This window comes from Mus caroli, unplaced genomic scaffold, assembly GCF_978045245.1.
Source record: "Mus caroli unplaced genomic scaffold, Mus_caroli_1 scaffold_7, whole genome shotgun sequence".
Taxonomy (NCBI): Eukaryota; Metazoa; Chordata; class Mammalia; order Rodentia; family Muridae; genus Mus; species Mus caroli.
The window spans coordinates 9,995,001-10,017,500 of NW_028227262.1; the positions used below are offsets into that span (position 1 = coordinate 9,995,001).

The following is a 22,500-nucleotide window of genomic DNA, read 5'->3' on the forward strand; positions in this document are numbered from 1 at the left end:
CCCAACAAAACTCTTAAATTATCATGAATGGAGAAAACATCATATTCCATGACATAATTAAATTTATACAATATCTATCCACAAGTCCAGCCCTAGATAGAAAAATCTCAACCCAAGGAGGCTAACTACACCCAGGAAAATAAATAATTCCTCAACAGCAAAACCAAAAGAGTGGAAGCTCAGATCCCCTTCCCCCTTACATACACAAACATGTGTGTTCATGCACACACTAGCACTGCCAACATCAAAATAACAGGAATTAACAATCATTGGTCATTAATATCTCTCAATATCAATGGTCTCAATTCCCCCGTAAAAAGACACAGGCTAACAGAATGGATGGATAAACAGGATCCATCACTTTGCTGCACACAAGTTTATACTTAAGCAACACAGGCAGACACTACTTCAGAGTTAAGAGCTGGAAATTGATTTTCCAAGCACAAGCAAGCTGGAGTAGCCATTCTAATATCGAATAAAATAGACTTTCAACCAACAGTGTTCAAAGGATGGGGAAGGCTTTCTAGAATTCAATGAAAATGAAACTATGGCATGCCTAAACTTAGGGGACACAATGAAAGCAGTGATAAAAGGAAAGTTGATAACACTAAGTGCCTTCATAAAGTAGTTGGAGAGATCCCATACTAGCAATTTAACAGCACACCTGAAAGCTCTTGGAAAACAAAAAAGAAGCAAACATACCAAGAGGAGTAGATGGCAGGACATATTCAAACACAGGGCTAAAATTAACTAATTAAACACAAAGAGAACAATACAAACAATCAGTGAAACCAAGAGCTGGATCTTTGAGAAAATCAACAATATAGACAAACTCTTAGCCCAACTAACTAAATGGCAGAGAGAGAATATACAAATTAACAGAGTCAGAAAAGGAAGGGGGGCATAAAGATACTGAGAAAATCCGAAGAATCTTTAGGTCTTACATTAAAAACCTCTATATCACAAAACTAGAAATTCTAATAGCAATGAATATTTTTCTTCATAGATACCACTTAACAAAGTTAAATCATTATTAGGTAAACTATTTTAAAAGCCCTATAATCCCTAAGGAAATAGAAGCAGACATTAAAATTTTCCAACCAAAAAAGAGGCAGGGCCAGACGGTTTTAGTGCAGAAATCTACCACTTTTAAAGAAGAGCTAATACCAATACTTGTCAAACTATTTCACAAAATCGGAACAGAAGAAACATCTCTGAACTCATTCTGTGATGCCACAGTCACCCTGATAACTAAACCACACAAAGACTCAACAAAGAAAGAGAATTTCAGTCCGATTTCTCTTATAAATACTAATGCAACAAAACAAAACAAAACTCACAAACCGAATCTAGGAACACATCAAAAACATCATCTGCCATGATCAAGTAGACTTCATCCCAGGAATGTAGGGATGATTCAATATACAAAATACAGCAATATAAACCACCATATATACAAATTGAAAAAAGGTCACATGATTATCTCATTAGATGCTGAAAAAGCCTTTGACAAAATACCACACCCTTCACCTTAAAAGTCATAGAGAGATCAGGGGTTCAAGGCACCTACCTAAACAATCAAAGCAATATTCAGCAAGCCAACAGCCAACATAAAATTAAATGGAAAGAAACTTACAAAAGTTCCAGTAAAATTAAGGACAATACAAGGTTCTCTACTCCAAATCTAGTCACTATGGTACCTGAAGTTTTAACTAAAGCACTAAGACAACTAAAGGACATCAAGGGGATGCAAATTAAAAAAGATGATGTCAAAGTGTCACTATTTGCAGGAATGATTTGATAGTATAAATAAGTGACTCAAAAATTTGACTAGAAAACTCCTACACCTTCAGCAAAGTTGCTGGATCCAAGATTAACTAAAAAAAGTCAGTATTCTTCTCGTACACAAAAGTGTATGGGGCTAAGAAAGAAATTAGAGAAACAATGCTCTTCACAATAGCCACAAATACTAAAAAGAAAATCTTGTTGTAGCTCTAAACAAATAAGTGAAAGACATGTATAACAAGAACTTGAAGTATTTGAAGAAAGAAACTGAAGAAGATATGAGAAGATGGAAAGATATTCCATGCTGATGGATCTATAGGATTAATATAGTAAAAATGTCCATCTTACCAAAAGCAACCTAGAGACAATTCCCATCAAAATTACAAAGCAATTCTTTACAGACCTTGAAAGAATAATACTCAACTTCACATCGTAAAACAAAAATCCTAGGATAGTTAAAATACTCCTGTAAAATATAAGAACTCCTGGAGATATCATTATCCCTGAGTTCAAGCTGTTCTACAGAACAATGGTAAAACAAAACCTCATGGTATTGGCATAAAAAGACAGGGTGATCAATGGAATGGAGTCAGAGACCCAGAAGTAAACTCATGCAACTACGGACACCCAGTTCTTTACAAAGAAGCCAAAACTATACATTGGAAAGCAGAAACTCTCTTCAACAAATGTGGCTGGTGTAACTGGATGTCTGCATGTAGAAGATTGCAAAATGATCTACATCTACAGCCTGCATAAAACCCAAGTCCAAGTGGACCAAACACCTCAACATAAAAATGGATACATTAAATCTGAGAGATGAGAAAATAGGGAATAGCTTCCAACACACTAGCACAGGAGAAAACTTCCTGAACAGAACACCAACACCTCAGGTACTCAGATCAACAATTAATAAAGGGCACCTCATGAAACTGCAAAGCTTCTGTAAGGCAAAGGACACTGTCAATAGGACAGAAGAGCAGCTTACAGAATGGGAAAAGATCTTTACCAACACTATATCTGACAGAGGACTGATATCTAAAATATATAAAGAAATCAAGAAGTTTGACATCAACAAATAAAATAGCTCAATTAAAAATTGGGTACCATCTAAAATAGGGATATATTTTTACAGAGGCATGTCTAATGGCTATGAAGCACATCCTTAGCCATCAGGGAAATGCAAATCAAAACCACTCTGAGGTTATATCTTATACCTGTCAGAACGGCTAAGATTAAAAACTAAAGCTACAGCTCATGCCCCTGAGGATGTGGAGCACAGGGGACACTCCTCTATTGCTGGAGGGAGTGCAAACTGGTACAACTATTGTGGAAATCAATATGGTAGTTTCTAAGAGGACTGGGAAGAGTTCTACCTCAAGATCCAGCTATAGCACTCATGGGCATAGACCCCAAAGATGTTCCACCATACCACAAGGACACTTACTCAACTATGTTCATAGCAGCTTTATTCATAATAGCAAGAAACTGGAAATAATGTAGATGTACCTCAACTGGATAATGGATACAGAAAATCTGGCATATTTACACAGTGGAGTATTACTTAGCTATTTAAAAAAATGACATCAAGAAACTTGTAGGTAAATGGAATGAGCTAGAAAAAAAAATCATGCTCAGTGAGATAACACAGACCGAGAAAGACAAACATGATATGTACTCACTTATAAATGAATATTAGCCATAAAGTATAAGATAACCATGCTACCATTCACAGACCCAAAGAAGCTAAGAAACAAGGAAGACTCAAGGGAGGATGCTTACATCGCACTAAGAAGAAATAATATGGACACCTGGGGTGGATGGAGGGAGGAAAGTGGGAGGGTATGGAGGTGGGAGGAGAATGAGAGGTTAAACTTGGGGAGAACATAGGGAGGGAGATCTGGGAGAGAGAACTGGAAGAGTTGGATGGGGGATCTTTGGGATGAGCTAGAAACCTTGGATAAAGACATCTACCAGGAATCTGAGGGTAATGTTCGCTACGACTCCTAACAATTGAAGTTATGGTACCTGAAACATTCACCTTCTCTAGTCAGGCAAGGTTTCCAATGGAGGGATGAGGATGGGGACACCAAACCAGGCACAAAACCTTAGGCCCAAAATTCTTCCTGCCGATGAGATATTCAGGGATAAATTTAGAATAGAAATTTTGGTTATGGCCAACCAATGACTGAGCCAGCATGAGATCCAGGTCATTTGAGAGATAGCCCACCACTGACACTATTAATGATAGTCTGCTATGCTTTAGACAGGAGCCTAGCATAACTGTCATCAGAGAGTCTTTACACAGAAACTGTAACAAATGTAGAGACCCTCAGCCAAACATTAAGTGGATCTTGAGGAGTCCTGTGGAAGAGGGAGAGGAAGGAGACAGAGGGGTCAAGCATACCATAAGAAAATCTACAGAATCAACTAACTTGGGCCCATAAGGGCTCACAGAGACTCACCAAACAGAGAGCATGTATGGGCTGGACCTAGGCCCTTTACACAAATGTAGCAAATGTGCAGCTTGGTCTTCATGGGAGACTCTCTAACTGCAAGAGCAGGGGCTGTCTCTGACTCTGTTGCCTGCCTTTGGATCTTTTTTCTCTAACTGGGCTGCCCTGTCTAGACTCAGGAGAAGAAGATTCACCTTGTCCTACTGCAATTTGATAGGCCAAGGTGAGTTGATATCCATGGGTGACCACCTTTTCTCTGAGGAGGATGGGAGGGGAAGTGGGAGAGGTGAATTGAGGAAGAAGGACTGGGAGAAGATGATAAAGAGGAAGCCATGATATGAATGTACATTAATTAATTAATTAATTAATTAATGCCAAAAACTTATTCAGGGCAAATTCATCATTGGTATTCTATGTGGAGAGCATAGACATTCCTTCTTGTGTCCTCAGGAAAGAGCACACAAGATTGAATGTCACAGCCAAGGGTTTTCTGCTTATATGGTGCCCAAATTTCCCCCATATGGTAAAGGTGATAGGGGAATGATTTAGCATGCTATATATGAGCTAGAAAAGTAGAGGTGTGTGTGTGTGTGTGTGTGTGTGTGTGTGTGTGATCAATTGAGAGATTTCCACTAAATGAGCATAGTACAATCTGAAGTAATATTTGGATGGCTAACTCACAGATAAGCTTTTCCTATGCTCTTGTATAAAACCAATATAAAATTTATTAAAATACCCCCGATAGCATCTATTAAGTCTGTGTGTACCTTCAGAGGAAGTTGAGAGCCTTTGGGAAAGTGGCAAATGGCTAGTGTGTAACTAAGGAATGGTTTTAACCACAGACCAAGCTGTCAAAGTATAAATCAAGGAATGTTTGCTCTTAAATTCTTTAGAGAATCTTCTAGAGCGACTCCCTAGGGGCATACGGACATACAGGAACACACTGAAGCCCTCCTTGTACACACAGCAACAAGAGAATTAAACCAATGTTTACAGCATTATTTCATTCCTAGGAGATGAGCATGGCATTGTGTAGACTCTAAGGAAGACAGTTGTCAAGGTAACTAGATTTGGAAATTAGATCACAGGCAATATCCAGGTGAGTTAGGTCTGGGGTATCCAATCTTCAGAATTCCTTTTATTGTTAAGGAAGAAGCAAAGTCATAGTTTTAGGCTTCTTCAGAACACATTCATGTTAAGGTTTTAGACAGGAATGTCACATGTTAAGATGTGCGATAGCAATATCACTTCCTGACAGCTCTGTGAAAAGACGTAAGCCAATCAAATTGGGAGAATTACCTAACGTGAGTAAGGGTGTGTTTGTCATGTGCCTTGTTGTATTTTAAGTTAACTGAAGTAAAATATGTAATACTAACATATATTAATAGATATACACTAACATACAGCATATTAATTAGTGAAAATCATAATTATATGTAGCATAATTAAAATATTCATGATCACACAATATATAACAACATAATATATAATTAATAATTTATATATTACTATTCATATACTTTATATATTTACATAAATTAGAATTATATAAAGAAATAAAAATACATGTGTTTCAACTAGATGAATGTAAAGCAAATGCAGGTAACATACACAGATTGTGATGTTGTATTTATTTTTTACCAAAGTGGAAAATTAATTATGGATATACCAGAAAGAAAAGCATAAAGATTTCTTAAAATTAAAAACATAGAAAGATATCCTAGGTAATTAGTAAGAAAAGCCATAGCAGTGAGCCTCTACAGTTATGTTTAAGATAGAGGAAACAGGGTTACAGCAAAAACATGTAGAATTTAGAAGGGAACACTAATTGCTATGTTGGCAGTTTAGGTGTGGGCCTAAAACTAAGATTCTCAAAACATACATGGCAACCATTTGTTGCACCAATAAACCCATTTTCTTAGATCTATAGATAAATCAGGCAAAGTGTCATTAGCTACACAGAAAATTTGACAGATCTAGTTCATTAGTTTGATGTACTGGCCACATATGGATATTGTATCAAATGATTAGTTAATTATACTTTGTTTCCAAGGACAAGAATTGCTTATAGAATCTGACATTTGGCTAGTATTAATATAATCCAAAGCCAGTAAAGGGGCTATTCCTGCTAAATCTGGTGTAGAAAAAAAAAAAAAAGACTCACATGTTCTTAAATGTTAAAAAGATTCCTATATAATTCACAGAGGGGGAAACCAAAGTAGACTGAAAAATTTAGGAATAAAATTTCCAAGAGAACCAAACAGGCAGCAACACACAGTAGAAGACTGCTGTGTCTGTGTTCATTCAGAGATGATGCACCTAACCCTCAAGAGACTGGAGTCTAGAGGTCAGGTGGGGTGTGGGGTGGAGACATCCACAGAGAGACAGGGGCTTGGGAAGGAGGTGTGGGATGTGAAACAGTCAGAGAGTGGATGGGGTGGGGTGGGGTGTAAAATATGGAGTGTAAAAAATACTTAATTAATTGAGAAAAGAATTCCAAGAGAAAAAAGTTTCGTTTGGCTAAGTAACAACACTTCTACCCTGGAACTAAAGATAAATCTTAAAAACAGAAGACAGAAACCAAATATTCAGCAGAAAAAGAAATCATGAAAACGACTTAAATGCATATATTATTTATAAAAGAATTATTGCTAAGAACTGATAGTCTGAAAATATTTATAAGAAATGAATTAAAATTCTTTTCGTCATGACCGTCTGCGTGTTGTTTCATCGGGTCATAAATTTGGAATAAAAGCAATAATTTAGTTGGAAATAGGCAAAAATTTTATAGATAGGAAATGACTTGTCATCTTTTCTAAGCATCGTGAGAATTATATTAATTTTTGCTTATTAGGGAAGGCTGTCTCATGAAAACCGGATTCAGTTATGACGACGGGTTGTAAGATCATGGTCTGGGGACTTAGAATCAGCGAGTCAGCACTGTACAGTACAATCAGCATTGTACTACAGCACTGCATAAAGATCTCTCTGTCTTCCCCTCTTCCCTCTCCCACTTCCCTTCCCTCTCTTCCTTCCCCTCCCCTCTCCTTCCTCTCCCTGTTCTTCCTCTCCCTCCCCCTTTTACTCCCCATTTCCCCCTTTCTACCTCCATCTCTCCCTTTCCCTCTCCCTTTCCCTTCAACTCTCATTCTCTCTGAGTTCCATCATAGTTCAGTTCCATTATGTTCACTTCACTGACTTGTTTCCTAGCTGTCCAAGATGCAAGTGGACATGACAGAGGACGAGAAGCACGTCACGGGATGAGACACTGAGTTGGACTGAGAAAGTCTTTCTGAATTGTGTTATTAGCAATGTGTGTGGGTGTGGCATGTGTTCATTCTCTCTCCCTGTGCTTCTAACCTGAGACAAATTTGCATTTGCCAATTCATTCCAAATTGAGCACTGTACGTATGCCACATATAAGGCTTAGTTGTAAGGAATGGGCTGTGTCTCACTTCTTTTTTTAATCCCAAGCATTAGAAAAGCAAGTGCTTGCTAAGACAGACAGGAGGACCTGGGGCATGCATTAGCATGTGTTGGTCTTCAGTGGTTTCCTAGAAAAGAAGTTGGAAAACAAGAGACAGAAAGATCCACTGTAGGAGTGACAGACAGAAACTAGGCAGAAACCACTCTCCTTCCCACAATTGTCTGCCAGTTTGTTAGGACACTCTTATTAAAAAATAAGTTCTCTTTGTAGTATCATTGGGGATACAGCAGACTGGAAAGTATGAACATGAAGGAAAGTCTACCAGCAGATAGGACTCATCATAGCTTGCTATTCTCAGAAAAATAGTCTTACGATCATTGATCATTTAGGAGACAAGGCGAATAATATTAATGGAATCAGGCACGTACTAGCCTGACAGGAGGAGCAAGAAGAGGAGACAGAAAGGGAGCAGAAGGAGTAGGAGAGACTGAGAAGGAGATCAGCAGGTATGGGGAAAGCGACAGAAGGCAGGGAAGAATTCAGCTTTCGGTTTAGGGAGAATAACATGCCAGATCTCCATTACAAAATACAGCAAAAATATTACACAACCTGTCAACAGCTCGAAGCAATAATACATTTGTATCATTTGCATTTATCTTCCTGTGTTTTTGAGACAGGAAGTATTTCATTTGAATCTCTTACCTGAAGCAAATCTCTCTCTGAAGTTGCACATGATCTCACTTCTCTTCAGGACTCATGGAAGAGAACACAGGTCTACCACACGTTCTGCTGACATTTTGGCTAGTAGCTAGTGTCCCTGTCTGACTGGTTTGACTTGTTTTAGAATCTCATTTTCATCAGCCTGGAGGGCCATATGGAAAAGGAGGGTTTGTACTGACATGATGAATTCAGGGTTGCAGCCACAACCCTAAGCATGAGTTAGCTTCTGTGTGTCATGAAGAATTTATGCCAAAGGATTCCCAACAGTGGGGCACAGAGACGTGTTGTTGGAAATATAGCCATAAGGTAGATATTTTCTTCCTTAAATCAAGTTTGTTCCTCTTCGCATATAGAGAGAATGACTCAGTGGTCTCCAGAGCCAGGGGCTGAGGTGAGTCTGTAAGTCTGGTCCACCAAGAGGCTACAAATCAACATGTTCAATTTATTTTAAGTCTGGAAAATGATAAGCATTACTCTCTTCACCTCAGAACATGTAGTAAATTTACAAAGGAACAACTTCAAGTAAAGACATTTTCAAAGACTGCAGGGACATAGGCTGGGTTGCTGTTGATTTGAGCCCTGTGTGGGAACTTTGAGACAATGCCAGTCAATACATACTTGGCTCCAGGTAAGGGAAGATCAGCCAAAAGTAGGCTGTAGGCTGTGGGATGCCGTCTGTTGTCCCTTCCTCTTTTGTCTTCTGTTTAACTTTATTTCAGTTGCTCCTAAGAGAGATTTCTTGGGTAAAATGAAGATCATAGAAATTTCCAAATTATGTTCACTCAAAGCTGCCAGTGAGAAGATACTTACAATGTTTAGGTTTCAACACTGTGCCTCTGTTGTGCATACCTTCTCTTATGAATAGATAAGCATGGTGGCTTTCTGTTATCATAACACAATACAGTATACACCATGGTTTGAAGAGGACATGCTTATTTTGCCTCAATATCTTAGGGGTTTTATGAAGTCAATAGTTTCTCGTACTCATTGTGCAGGGCCTGCAGTGCACAGAACATCATGATTGGAACTTCATTCCTCTCAAGAGGGAGAGAGGAAGAGAGGGAGAGACAGGAAGAGAGAGAGAGAGAGAGAGAGAGAGAGAGAGAGAGAGAGAGAGAGAGAGAGAGAGAGAGAGAGAGAGAAAGAAAAGAAGGAGGAGGAGGAGGAAGATGGGGAAGGGGAGTGTTAAGGAGGGGAGAGGTAGTCAGGAGTGGGATAGAACCAAGTTCCAGTATCCTCTTGATGTCAAGTCCTAGAGAGTAGAGAGTAGCTTAACCTTGAAGAGAATGTGGTCTCACTATGAGGAATGATAACATCCTACATTTGGGTGATATTGCAGATTTCTATTCTTTACATTTATCCTTTACTTTTGTGGTGTTTTTGCATATGGTAGGGAAGTGTTCTACTCTGAACTGAATCTATAGAAGTCTACAGACACCAGGGGACTCACGATGATCTTACAAGTAGCATTTATCATTTACGTTAAGTGAAACAAGGGAAATTTCTGTACGCTATTATTTTTAAACAGGGAATTATTAAAAGAAACACACTGAATCCTGGAAGAATTTGTACCTGTAAATCTCTTATCATGCATTAAGGTTAAGACTGCATGCAGTTTACAGGTGGCCTAAGGAAGCGGGACTCAGTAGACAGGAACAATTTAACCTTGGTAAACTGGAATATCACGGTTAGAACAGTCTGATAGCAATTATTCATCAACAGGAGGGGACAGAAAATTAACCTTTCACTGTGTTTCCTTTGGACGTCCTTCCTTTATGATGCCCTTCAATGTCATAAATGTCCTTGCTGAACATGTGTTCTTAACTACTTTCGTACAACCTTTTATTAACAATAAAATCAGGGGGCAGTTATGCTATTTCTGAAATTTATCCTTTCATGGCTTGTTTTAAGTATAAAGTCAAGTGATGTCATTTCTTGCATCTGCAATTAGGCCACTTGGTTTTCACACAAGAAATGTATGACAAAACAATCATATTGTATCTCTGAGATTGCACACAAAACACAAGGGCCATGTGGTGTGTGTGCATGCATGTTATGTATGAATATGTATATGTGTGTTTATATGTGTGTATGTGTATATGTATATGCATGTATGTGTGTGCATGCATATATATGCATATATTTATGTATATGTGTGTATATGGATAAGTGAATGCATATATGTATGTATGTGTATGTATATGTATATATGTGTATGTATGTGCCAGGGCCTTTCCTGTTTGAGGGTCTCAGGGTCCTTGTTGTCAGGCTCACAGAGGAGATAGGGAGTCTGCAGGGGAGGGAGGACAGGAGTCAGGTGAGGGGTCTGGGGAATTTTGCAGCTCTGAATTGCTAGCAATCAGACCACTTCTGTGACTCTGACTAGCAATGAGGCTGTTTCTGCAGCCCTGACTGAGTAGCAGCCGGGTGTTTCTTTATTTATACAAGTCTCACAGGACAGGCAGACAGACTCATGATTCCCTGAGTGCTACAGAATATATGTCTGACTTATCATTGTATGCCCGGGGTTACAAATTCAGTCACAATTAGAAAATACAAACAGAACAGATTTTATTCTCATTTTCAGCCCTGTAAGTCCAATTCAAAGAATCTAAAGAATGTCTCCTCCAAAGCAAACACATATATGACAGCCTGCCCTTAAAGCCTTCTTAAAGACTTCCAGTGTTTGCAGTTTTAAAGCACCCTAGACAAACAGAAACTATGTGAACTGGTCTGTTTATGAAGAGCAACTCCTAATGCCTAACTTCTCTTACTGTGTGTTTCATCATGCACACTGGAAAGCAGACAGTCAATGTCTCTTATCCACTGAGTTCTAGCCCTCTAGTGGTGTGCTCTGTAAGACTTCCTGTCTTTTAAACGAGATCTTCCAAAGATCTTTTAAGGTCCTAAAAGGACCTTGAATCTGTAACCTAGTTTCCTGGCCAGTCAGAGTTTGACAATTGTCTCTGTTTATCCTGGACCAATTATACTGTTTGAGTTTGCTCAGGGGCGGATACGCCAAGAAGATTGCTGGAGTAATGGCCTCATTGCTTATCCGTGGTTAATGACCCCCATGGCATAAGGAAGACTTCCAAATAGTGGCCAGATATAAGTTAATCTTAGGAATTTCCCATAAAGGCTCAGACATATTTTTTTCTCAGGAGAAGACATAAAATGAATCATAATGGAGAAAAGTCCCCAAGAATGCAACACACAAAGACCAAAAACCAAAAATTATAGACAGAAGAACAGTGATTGCAGCAATCGGCTCAGCTTTGCCAGAAGTGTGTCAAGCAGCTGTGCTGGCTTCAAGATTCTTGCCATTCCCAGTGGATACGACTGCTGGACACGCATTTATGTATGTGTGTGTGTGTATCTGTGTATCTGTGTATGTATGTATATGTATACACATATGTGTGATGTATATATATGTGTGTGTGTGCATGTTTGCATAAATGTATATGCATATGTACATGAGTGTATGTATATGTATACATATGCACATATACATTTATGTGTGTATATATGTGAGTATGAGTATGTACACATGGTGTGTGTGTATGTGTGTGTATGTGCATTTCCATGTGTGCTTCTTTTTGTAGGGATGTGCTGTCTCCATGCATAGACTTCAGAAGACAACCTTCAGAATGTGTTCTCACCTTTCAACCAAGTTTCAGCTAGGGTCTCTTCATTACTGTGTAATCCAGGCTATTTTGTCCATAAGGTTCTTTTTTCTCTGCCCCCCATCTCCCCACAGGTGAATTCTGGGATTATAGAGGCTTGGGATATTGCTGCTGGATGGTTCTATGCTTGGATCATTTGTGTTTACTTTATGTTCTTTTGTTTTTGTGTGTTACCCAAGAGGAGAACTCTAAAGGGAGCAAACCCAAGGGTTTCTAGCATCTTCCTAAAGAGTTCCCAGGATCTGACTTAAGGAATCCATGTCAAGATGCATACTGATTTCCTGTAAGTGTCATCTCCCCTGCTCTATAGAAAGTCAGATTCTTCATTGAAAACACCTGGTTGTCAGCTGCCACTCTGGCTCTAAGTCTGGGGAAGAGGTCACCACTGGCCTTGGACTTGGAAAAGAAGTTCATAATTTATAAAACTAAATGCAAAGAATTGTGATCAAACCTTGAAGCTGCCTGTGGCAGGCTTTCTATATGCTCAATGCACCCCTCACTCTATTCTTAATGTCTCTGTGTAGAACCTTTCGGAGCAGAAACTTATCCACTAAATGACAGATTCTAACAGAATCTGGCGGGCATTCGGCAGCTGGTTATTATCAGGTAGTGTACGGTCAAAGGGAGCAACAAGTCCATGCTATCCCAGAATGTGTTACGCACAACTTCTGCTTAGCACCGCAGCATGCTAGCAAGGTGATCTGAACTGCTCAATACCTTGGTGAAAATTACAGGCAGTGGGATATGAGCGTGAAGCTATAGTTTATACATCTGTATTTTAAATATAGAAAAATGAAAAAGGCAGGGAAAGGTCTTGATAAAGTTATCTGCAAACCAACCGTGAGCCACACTGCTGTTATATTAAAATGAAACTTATTAGTCCTTTCTGTCATCTCAGCAAGGGGTGGAGGGTAAAGAATAAGTGGAATATAACGTCTTTATAAACCAGAACTTTTAAGCTATTAAAAGCATGATGTGTTCCAATGCAGGATGAAGGAACTAGAAGTTACTATTGATGTTTCCAAGGCTACTGCAAGCCAAGAGTATATATGGTACTGAAATTAATCCAATCACTTTATTTTGAAATCTTATCCAGTTACACGAAAGGTTCTCTGAAAACCAGCCTGGATATAAGCACAGTGGAGTGCACCTCAGCAAAGCCAGGAGTGACACTTCCATCCAGCCTTTTGGTTTGGAACTTAATTTTAAAGTGGGACATTGCTACTCTATAGTTCTAAGGGGTGGAGTTATCTCAGGCCCTAGAACTTCATCTTCATGGTGCTCCGATCCAGCTTAGAAAGCATAACTCCTGCCTTTCACTGTAGAAAACACTTGACTGCTTGCGTTAGATGCATTTTTTTTTCATGCTGTGGTTATTTAGAGAGTCTTTGTAAATTAATACAGACAGCATATAACATATTCTTAATCTTTTTTCATGATAGAGTTTCAACTGATCGTTTGATACTCTGATGAGAGTCATGGCTGTGATTCTAAGCTATAGACAATGGGATTTAAACTACAACCAGTATCTGTGCTGGAGAGGTGCCTCAGTGGTTAAGAGCACTGACTACTCTTCCAGAGGTCGTGAGTTCAATTCCCAACAACCACACAGTGACGCACAACTATCTGTAAAGTGATCTGATACCCTCTTCTGGTGTGCCTGAAGATAGCTCTGGTATTTTAATATAGGTAAAATCAATCAATCAATCAATCAATCAATCAATCAATCATCTCTAAACTACAACTCGTTCTCTGGCTGCTTTTGTATAAGGCTACTCTTTCTTTTTGATCACAGTACACATAGCACCCTGACACTTATTGTTGTTCTGACCATTGTCTAATTATAGCAGCTGGGCATCCACTCTGAATACAGCCATAGCATGACAGAAAGGACCTGACTGTGCTAAGCCACCTACCACTTGGCTAGCAATGGTTTAATGAGACACGTGCCCCTTCTTTTGAGAACCTTTGTTTAAAACTATAGTCTTCATTCGGGTGCTTGTTTTAATAGCTTCCAAATCTTAAATAAATCCTAACTTGGGTCCTGAACATATGGTTCTGCAGTTCAGAGTATAGGCTGCTTTTTCAGAGGATGCAGGTTCAATCCCAGCACCTGCATAGCAGCTCATAACCACCTGCAACTCCAGTCTCATGCAATCTCTTGCCTTGTTTTGATCTCTGCAGGCACTGCATGCACACAGCACACAGACATACATGCAGCCAAAAAAATACACACAAAACAACTTAAAATTAAACATAGCTTCTTATGAAAAATGCATATCCTGCATGATAATTAAAGGCACACATCCCACAGTTAAGAACAACCATGCAGAACACAGAGACTTCATTCTCAAAACCTAGAGACTGATGCTTACTGATAATGCCTGTTCTGTAAGAAAACAATAGATGTTTTTTGCTTGAATTTCTTTTTCAGATTGGCTGAAGAATGCTTAACCTCTGTCAGCTGTGAAGAGAACGTAGAGTAGTGTTTTCATGAGCTCACGGGTGGTGATGATTTCTTCATGTGTGTAGCAAGGTGAACTTTGGCTTAATGACTAAAGTAAAGTAAAACATGACTTTAGGCAAGCAGCTTTAGCAGCAAACACTCCTCTGGTGTCTTCAAGCAACCACATTAAAGCAGTTCAAGGGGACTAATATCCAATATATATAAAGAACTCAAGAAGGTGGACTCCGGAAAATCAAATAAACCCAGTAAAAAATGGGGCTCAGAGCTAAACAAAGAATTCCCACCTGAGGAATACCGAATGGCTGAGAAGCACCTGAAAAAATGTTCAGCATCCTTAATCATCAGGGAAATGCAAATCAAAACAACCCTGAGATTCCACCTCACACCAGTCAGAATGGCTAAGATCAAAAATTCAGGTGACAGCAGATGCTGGTGAGGATGTGGAGAAAGAGGAACACTCCTCCATTGTTGGTGGGATTGCAAGCTTGTACAACCACTCTGGAAATCAGTATGGCGGTTCCTCAGAAAATTGGACATAGTACTACCGGAGGATCTCACAATACCTCTCCTGGGCATATATCTAGAAGATGTTCCAACCGAGAAGAAGGACACATGCTCCATTAAGTTCATAGCAGCCTTATTTATAATAGCCAGAAGCTGGAAAGAAGCCAGATGCTCCTCAACAGAGGAATGGATACAGAAATTATGGTCCATTTACACAATGGAGTACTACTCAGCTATTAAAAAGAATGAACTTATGAAATTCCTAGGCAAATGGATGGTTCTGGAGGGCATCATCCTGAGTGAGGTAATCCAATCACAAAAGGACTCACACAATATGTACTCACTGATAAGTGGATATTAGCCCAGAAACTTAGAATACCCAAGATATAAGATACAATTTGCTAAACGCATGAAACGCAAGAAGAACGAAGACCAAAGCATGGACACTGTGCTCCTTCTTAGAATTGGGAACAAAACACCCATGGAAGGAGTTACAGAGACAAAGTTTGGAGCTGAGACGAAAGGATGGACCATCTAGAGACTGCCATATTCGGGGATCCATCCCATAATCAGCTTCCAAACGCTGACACCATTGCATACACTAGCAAGATTTTGCTGAAAGGACCCAGATATGGCTGTCTCTTGTGAGACTATGCCGGGGCCTGGCAAACACAGAAGTGGATGCTCACAGTCAGCTATTGGATGGATCACAGGGCCCCCAATGGAGGAGCTAGAGAAAGGAGCTAAAGGGGTCTGCAACCCTATAGGTAGAACAACAATATGAACTAACCAGTACCCTGGAGCTCTTGTCTCTAGCTGCATATGTATCAGAAGATGGCCTAGTCGGCCATCACTGGAAAGAGAGGCCCATTGGACTTGCAAACTTCTCCATTGGTCGTGCAAACTTTATATGCCCCAGTACAGGGGAATGTCAGGGCCAAGAAGTGTGAGTGGGTAGGTGGGGGAGTGGGTGGGGGAGCGTGTGGGGTACTTTTGGGATAGCATTGGAAATGTAAAAGAAATAAATACCCAATTAAAAAAAAAAAGCAGGTCAGTTACTGAGTCAGTCTGGTTTCAGAGGCCAGACTAAGGATGATGTTTTCTTATCTGAATGGATATTTTCAGATAGCTTTAAAATGCACACCCTTAAATTGAGGGAGAGCAAAGTGTTCTAAATGGATAAACCAGTAAATAGGGAAAGAGAGTCTGAAGGCATCACGCCATTGCCTGGGAATTAGCTCTTCTGTTGTGGTTATTTGTTCAGGGATCTGATTGTTGGCAACCAGACCAGAAGAATGCTAAGTTTTTGTGAGACTCTCACTGATCTGGAAAAAAGTAGTGTGTGCCTGACCGTTAAAGCTGTCTACAGAACAGAGTCACATGTGCAGAGCTCGAGGGAGGATACGATTTGTCACTTTGTCCGCAGAAGATGACTATCAGATAAACAAACAGTTCTCAGAGTGTAATGGATAAATTAGAATACAAAATTCACTTACTGAATGTTGACACTACCCGGGGATGTGTGGATCAGTCAAGCTGGCCACAAGCAACTCATCTCCGTTGGCTGCATGGACAGAGGATCTCAAAGAGAAGAGACAGAGGAACAATAGATGCGTCTCTCCCCTACCCTGATGATGTGCATGCCACTCAGTCAAGGACCTGGTGTCCCTGCCCAGGCAGGGAATGCTTAAAACTCCTTTCCAATAGGATTTGTACTGTGTGGAGAAATGACAAGGATCAAATTGTCTGTTTTCCTTCTTTCTCTAGTCTCCCTTTCCCTGCAAGGGACTTTTAATACTGAGCATGTGTATGGAGCAGAGGTGCCCACGGGCACGTGCATTACTGCATCTCGGGTGAGTCAGCTGCAACTTGATCCTCAGCATCCTTCATCCTCTCCTTCCACAGAAACCAACAACACCTCAACGATCTCTCTTGCATTCTTCCCTCTGTCTGCACCCTGGTCCCAAGGCACACCCCTTCTTTACTGTAGATGTGGGTGATCTGGGGCTGAGAAGAAAGCTCAAATGCTGGCTCATACTAGAGAGTGAGACCACAGAGGAGAGATCAGGTCTAGTTTATGGTGTTCTACTTTTTGTTTTTTTGGTTTTTTTTTTTTGTTTTTCAGAACACAGATTAAATCTCTATTAACTCCCTTAATCTACACTTATGGGTTCAAGTAATTATTTTATTGACATTTACTTGCATAAATAAATAAATAAATAAATAAATAAATAAATAAAGGCTTACCATGAAAATTTGAAGTTCTGAGTTTGATCCCCAAACAAAAAGGGATGTGAAAATCTACAATATCTGCTTACTAAATTCTATTGAAATTAGTTATTTCTAAAAATATACTGCAGAAAGGGAGCATCCAGTTGAAAATTTTACAATGTTACTGTCCAGTGTTGATTTTCAGAATTAGGAATTAGGCCCCGACTCTAATTATTTTAGTGTTTGGACAAGAACAGAAAAAGATTATTTCAAATCTTTAGACAAGAGAAAAAACTATAACTGCAGCTATAGAATTAATATGATGCATATTCATGACTCCCTTTTGTCAAAGAACAGGCGTAATCCGCTCTTACATTCTATATACTTGATCAAGCCTAGGAACACACTGGGGCACCAGGACTTTTCATTGCCTGTCAGAGTAAATTAAAGACCATCTGGACAGGATAATCTCAAAGATCTATAAAAGTAGAAATAAAATTGGATGATCATGTAAGGGAGAAAATGTAATTTCTTTATGTCATGGTTCCTGTCAACGTTACCTAATAGGAGGCAGATTAACAAGAGAGAGGATGACAGGTTTAGTTGATAAAAGTTGTACACTGCATAAGACCTTTCATAAATGAAGACCCAAAGAAACAGACCCACTTGTGTATCGCCAGCATGTGTGGCTAGGTTTGGTGAAGAAGGGTATAGCTCTGCAGAAATGTGATTCGACATCAGCAGAGTGTGAGCTAACAATAATAAATAGCACGTCTCATTTGTCCCTGTGTCTTTAGAGATAAAGACATTTCTTCTGGCATGTGAGCCTTACTCCCTACTTTGAAGGAAAGGCCAGTGCTGCTGTTTAATCTACTTTAGGGGTAGAGGTCAGGAGAAGGTTAGAGGGTGACATTCCTAATTCTATGAATCGTCAGTTGTTGTAATGGGAAAGGTAGCATGTTTGAACCCTATCAGCAGAAAAATTAAACAGCAACTGCCCCCGGAGAGAGGGATGGGGCTTAAATGGAGGATGTTTGAGGGATGTCTTCATGGGTTTGTTGAATTGCTCTGTATCTGGACGGAATTACACTCCTGTGGTACTTTACAGTGCATAAATCCTCAAGTACACCTACCTAATAAAACAACAACAGCAATGGAGTAACAGTGTGACTTTGCCCTCTTTTGCCTGTGAGAATTGGCAGCCAGAGAAATGCATCCTGACAGCTCCACCCTAGGTCATGCTCTGGACCAATCTGCACTCCTTATAGATTTGTAATATTTTTGTCTATGACCAAAAAAAATTAAACCTACCTATTTCCAAACATTTTATTTGGCAAGTCATACCTACAGTTTTCAACTGAGCGTCGTCCCTTTTCTAAAATATACTTTTCCAGGAGATAACTATAATTTTAATAGAATTTAAAGAGGAAACCCAGTTGTGTGTTTTCACACAGTTGAATAACTTATGGTTTTCAGGGGTGTGTTTCAGGTATATAGTCCTGCTGATTGTCCAAACCCCATATGTAATTTGAATACTATCATTATTTTTATTTAAGAAAAATTACTGGTATCATATAGGTAATTCCTCCCAGTTCCTAAAAAGTAGATGTGTTGTGAATATTTATACAATCTGTGGTATGCTGAAACTAAAAATCACAGGAGTCCGATGGTCAAGGTTTGAAAAGTCCAAACCTTGCTTTTACATATTTTGGGAAAAGGGTGTTGGTGATGCAGTTCCTGACTTGAGGAAGCAGCAGGGGGTGATTATTAAGGGAAAGAAGGGCCAGGGAACAGTGGTGGGAGGAGGAGTTTGGGCGAGGTGAATTAGAGAACCACTATGATGATATCGAACTGACAGCAATGCGCGTCTCTAGCTTGCAAAATTCCAGGCTCCGCAGACACGCTAGACCTTTGCACATAGAACAATTTGTTAAAGTCAGTATCTTAACCCTCGGTGCCACATGTGACTCCGGAGAACTTTTGCTCTCTTCTCAGAATAAATAATCTCCCCCCCCCGGCTTCCTTTTTGTCCCTACAGCTGAAGTTTTGTATTCTCATTTTTGACAACTGACTCTAATTATAACTTTCTACGGTCATCTATAATTTCTATGGTCATCACATAGATTTTAGTGTGCAGTTATATGACCCAAAATGACATTCATACGGATGTACTAGCCGAGCACTAACAATACAAAGAAACAAAGCAGAAGTCGACATACTTTTGGATCAAACTGATACATTTTTTCTAATAATAACAATTTTGTTCATTTGTCTATTTTCCTTATTTGAAATATCTAAACGTCTGTGTACAGCTGTTTTCCAGACAGCGGGTGAGATCACAGGAAAGGGAACGTATGCATAGTTTTACTCGGCTTGAGGAGAGGAAAACGGGGCGATTCTGTGTTCTGTTTTCCAAATTTCATCTAAGGTGGTTGTAAATGATCTTGCATCTTTTCTCTCAGGGAAGCAAACTTTCTTTTAACTGTTGGAGAGCGCCACCTTGTGGACTCGAAAAGCTTCTCCAGTCGCTGCTTCCCATTTGTGGGTGGAAGGATTAGCGCTGAGGGCGGCAAGCTTGCCTCCTGAAGTCAGGCTCAGTACCATTCAGGACAAGCTGACCTCTAGCACTCCCAACAGTTACTGGGTTTTCACTAATTACAAGTTATTCGTTTGGTTTGCCTGGGACAGGAAACAGTTGGCCTTTCCTGATTCTCATTACCAGAATCAAACGAAGCATGCAGTTTCTTAAGAATTCTGATTTGATTCAACTGTGTGTCCATTTTATGTATTCAAGAAAATACCACGAGCTCTGATATTAAAAAAAAAAAAAAGCATTTGGAAAGGAGCCACTGATAATTTCTGTGTTGGGAAGTTACTGGAGTTGGGTAAATATAGTCTTCAAAATGAGTGTTCTATTTATGTTGGGATTTGAGAAAAAAAAATCAAAATGTAAGGACCTAATAAGCGAAGTACTTTGAATTAAGGACATCGGAAGGACTCAGAAGTCACGTCAGAGCCAAGTCCTCTCTGAACTTACTGAGTTCTGTTTGACATACTTCTCATTTCCCTCCATCATATTAATAATGATCTATCAGACTTTCATATTGATATCTGGGAAATATGGGGATAGATTATGTACTATATAAACTTTGCTGATTCTTGTTAGTTTGCACTAATCACTGAGTCTCCATGGAAGTCGGCCCCTGAGAAGACACAGAGACCTGTCTGTCAGAGAGCTCGCCTGCACAGATTCACATTAGCTGACCTCTTGCCTTCCGGGTCTACAGTGGCGTAGTTTGCTCTTTACCCTGGTCCAATCGTTTAGTCATGGCTCATTGCTAACCTGCCCTAAGGGCAGTCACATCACTGCCTCGCTCTGGAAACACCCACATGTCTGTCTTTAGGATTTGCTGTGCTTCGCTTTCAATTCGCTTAGTTCTGACTGGTTTGTGTAAGCTGCAACCAAAGCGATAATCTCAAGGACTCAATCTTCCAGAGGCCTCAACTTTATAACTGTAACTGTAACATATACATACAAGACATATTTATGCTTGAAATTTATTTTGCCATTAATCTGGAAACAGCTTTTTCACTTCTTACAACTAAATATCTTAGCAAATTTATTCCAAAGAATTTTGAAACTTTGAGAGAATTTTTTTGTTCTTTCTATTTCTTTCTCTGTCTTTTAATATATATATACACACATACACACACATGCACACACATGCACACACACACACACACACACACACGCACGCACAGCCTCTCTTGTTTCTTCTTATGAATTTTAACTTCTTTAGTTTCCTGTCAGAATTCTGTACTTTTTTCTTTGTATATATTTTAAACACTGACTTTAATAAATTGATTTTTCTATGTGCAACTATCTAGTGGTTTTGAAGCCCAGACCTTTGCAAACTTACAGCAGTCTTGTTTATATCAACACTAAATCATATTGTCTACTGTAATACCTAGAATGTTCTTAAAACTTGCTTTATGGGTATCTTTACATATTTTCCACAGTGCGGAGAATTTCGCTTTTCATCCCACAAGTGTAACTCACATTAGTAAAATGAAAGTTTGTATCCGTCACGGAAAAAGGTCTCAGATTTGAAACTCTGTTTGGCAATGAGGGGAAATAGCCAATGGGATTATGCGGTTCACATGGAAGCCATTTTCACAAACTAACAGACGCAAAGTGATAATTGACAGCATAGGGATAATGAGGCTCTTTTCTTGCTGTTGGCATCTTGAGAGCGCAGCAGTCACCCATCGTGACTGGGCTTCAGTTCTGCATGCGCAGAGTCAGTGCCTGCAGCTGTCATCAGTAGCTTGAATTCTTTTACAGCATCCTATCCTTTCTTTACACTTGCTCTTTGGAACAGGTGAAAGTAAGGCTCTATCGTGACATATAATTTGACCTTTCTGAGTCTTTAAAATTTATTTTTACCATGAACCTCAAAAATGAAATTATGGCAGTGATAATTCTTGCTATCTCCTGCCCTTTCATGTGGTATTCCTGAAGACAGTGTTGGAAATTAGCCCATACCCAGAGAAGCAAGAGAGAAAGAAAGGGAATTTTTGTTTATACATTCCTAATTGCATTTAAGAATTCACACTTTTAAAGGGATCAGGAATTTCTACAACTGTCTTTAGCAAACATCGCATTGATAATCCCACTACAATGTCTCGCAGTAGACCGTACCTTCATGTGTTTCGCCCCGTCTTTTCTTCCTCCGCCATCAGGAATGCCAAGAGGAAGCGGCCGGTAGCTCGGGCTGTGGGTAATAATTTACTAATCACCAAAGGGGGTTGTTCACTGTCGGCTTATCTTATCAGCTGCTACAGCAAGTAAGACTGCACGCTCTCCGGGATTTGTTTGAGCACCGTAAGTGACTGGTACGACTACTCTCTCACATTTTCCTGTTTCGTTTCCGTCAACACCTGTTTTTGCGGCAGCTGAGCAGGGCAGGCAATGAGTGGTTACAATAAACTGGGTGTTTAAACCTTGTTGTTTCACCAACTTCCTAGAAGAGGCATGGAAGGTTCCAACAGAAGAGCGGCTTGCCAGGCCTCTTAGATGCTAGTAGCCTGTGAGACTCTTACACAGACGGTGCTGGCAGCGCGGGTCTCGTCTCTGACTTCTCTTTACTTCTACTGACTCTTCAGGTTTAGAGTTCTATTCAGCTCTGCTGGAAACTTTCTGGTAACAATTTTTAAAAATAATCTTGAAGTTTAACATCATTGAAGAGA

At 39.6% G+C, this 22,500-nt stretch overlaps 1 protein-coding gene across 4 annotated transcripts in view; it reads right to left on the reverse strand.

The window, feature by feature from the left end:
* Nucleotides 1-22,029, reverse strand: part of Pik3c2g (phosphatidylinositol-4-phosphate 3-kinase catalytic subunit type 2 gamma) — a 349,836-nt gene extending 327,807 nt beyond the window's left edge. For 2 of the 4 annotated variants that reach the window (XM_029478872.1, XM_029478870.1), the window contains exons 1-2: nt 21,953-22,002; nt 16,536-16,754 (exon numbers count right to left, since the gene is read on the reverse strand). The gene's annotated coding sequence lies outside the window, so the exon portion shown is untranslated. Of the gene's footprint in view, nt 1-16,535; nt 16,755-21,952 lie in introns of all 4 variants that reach the window. The other 2 variants (XM_021164809.2, XM_029478871.1) reach the window with 2 other exon arrangements.
* Between the last annotated feature and the right edge of the window lie 471 nt (nt 22,030-22,500).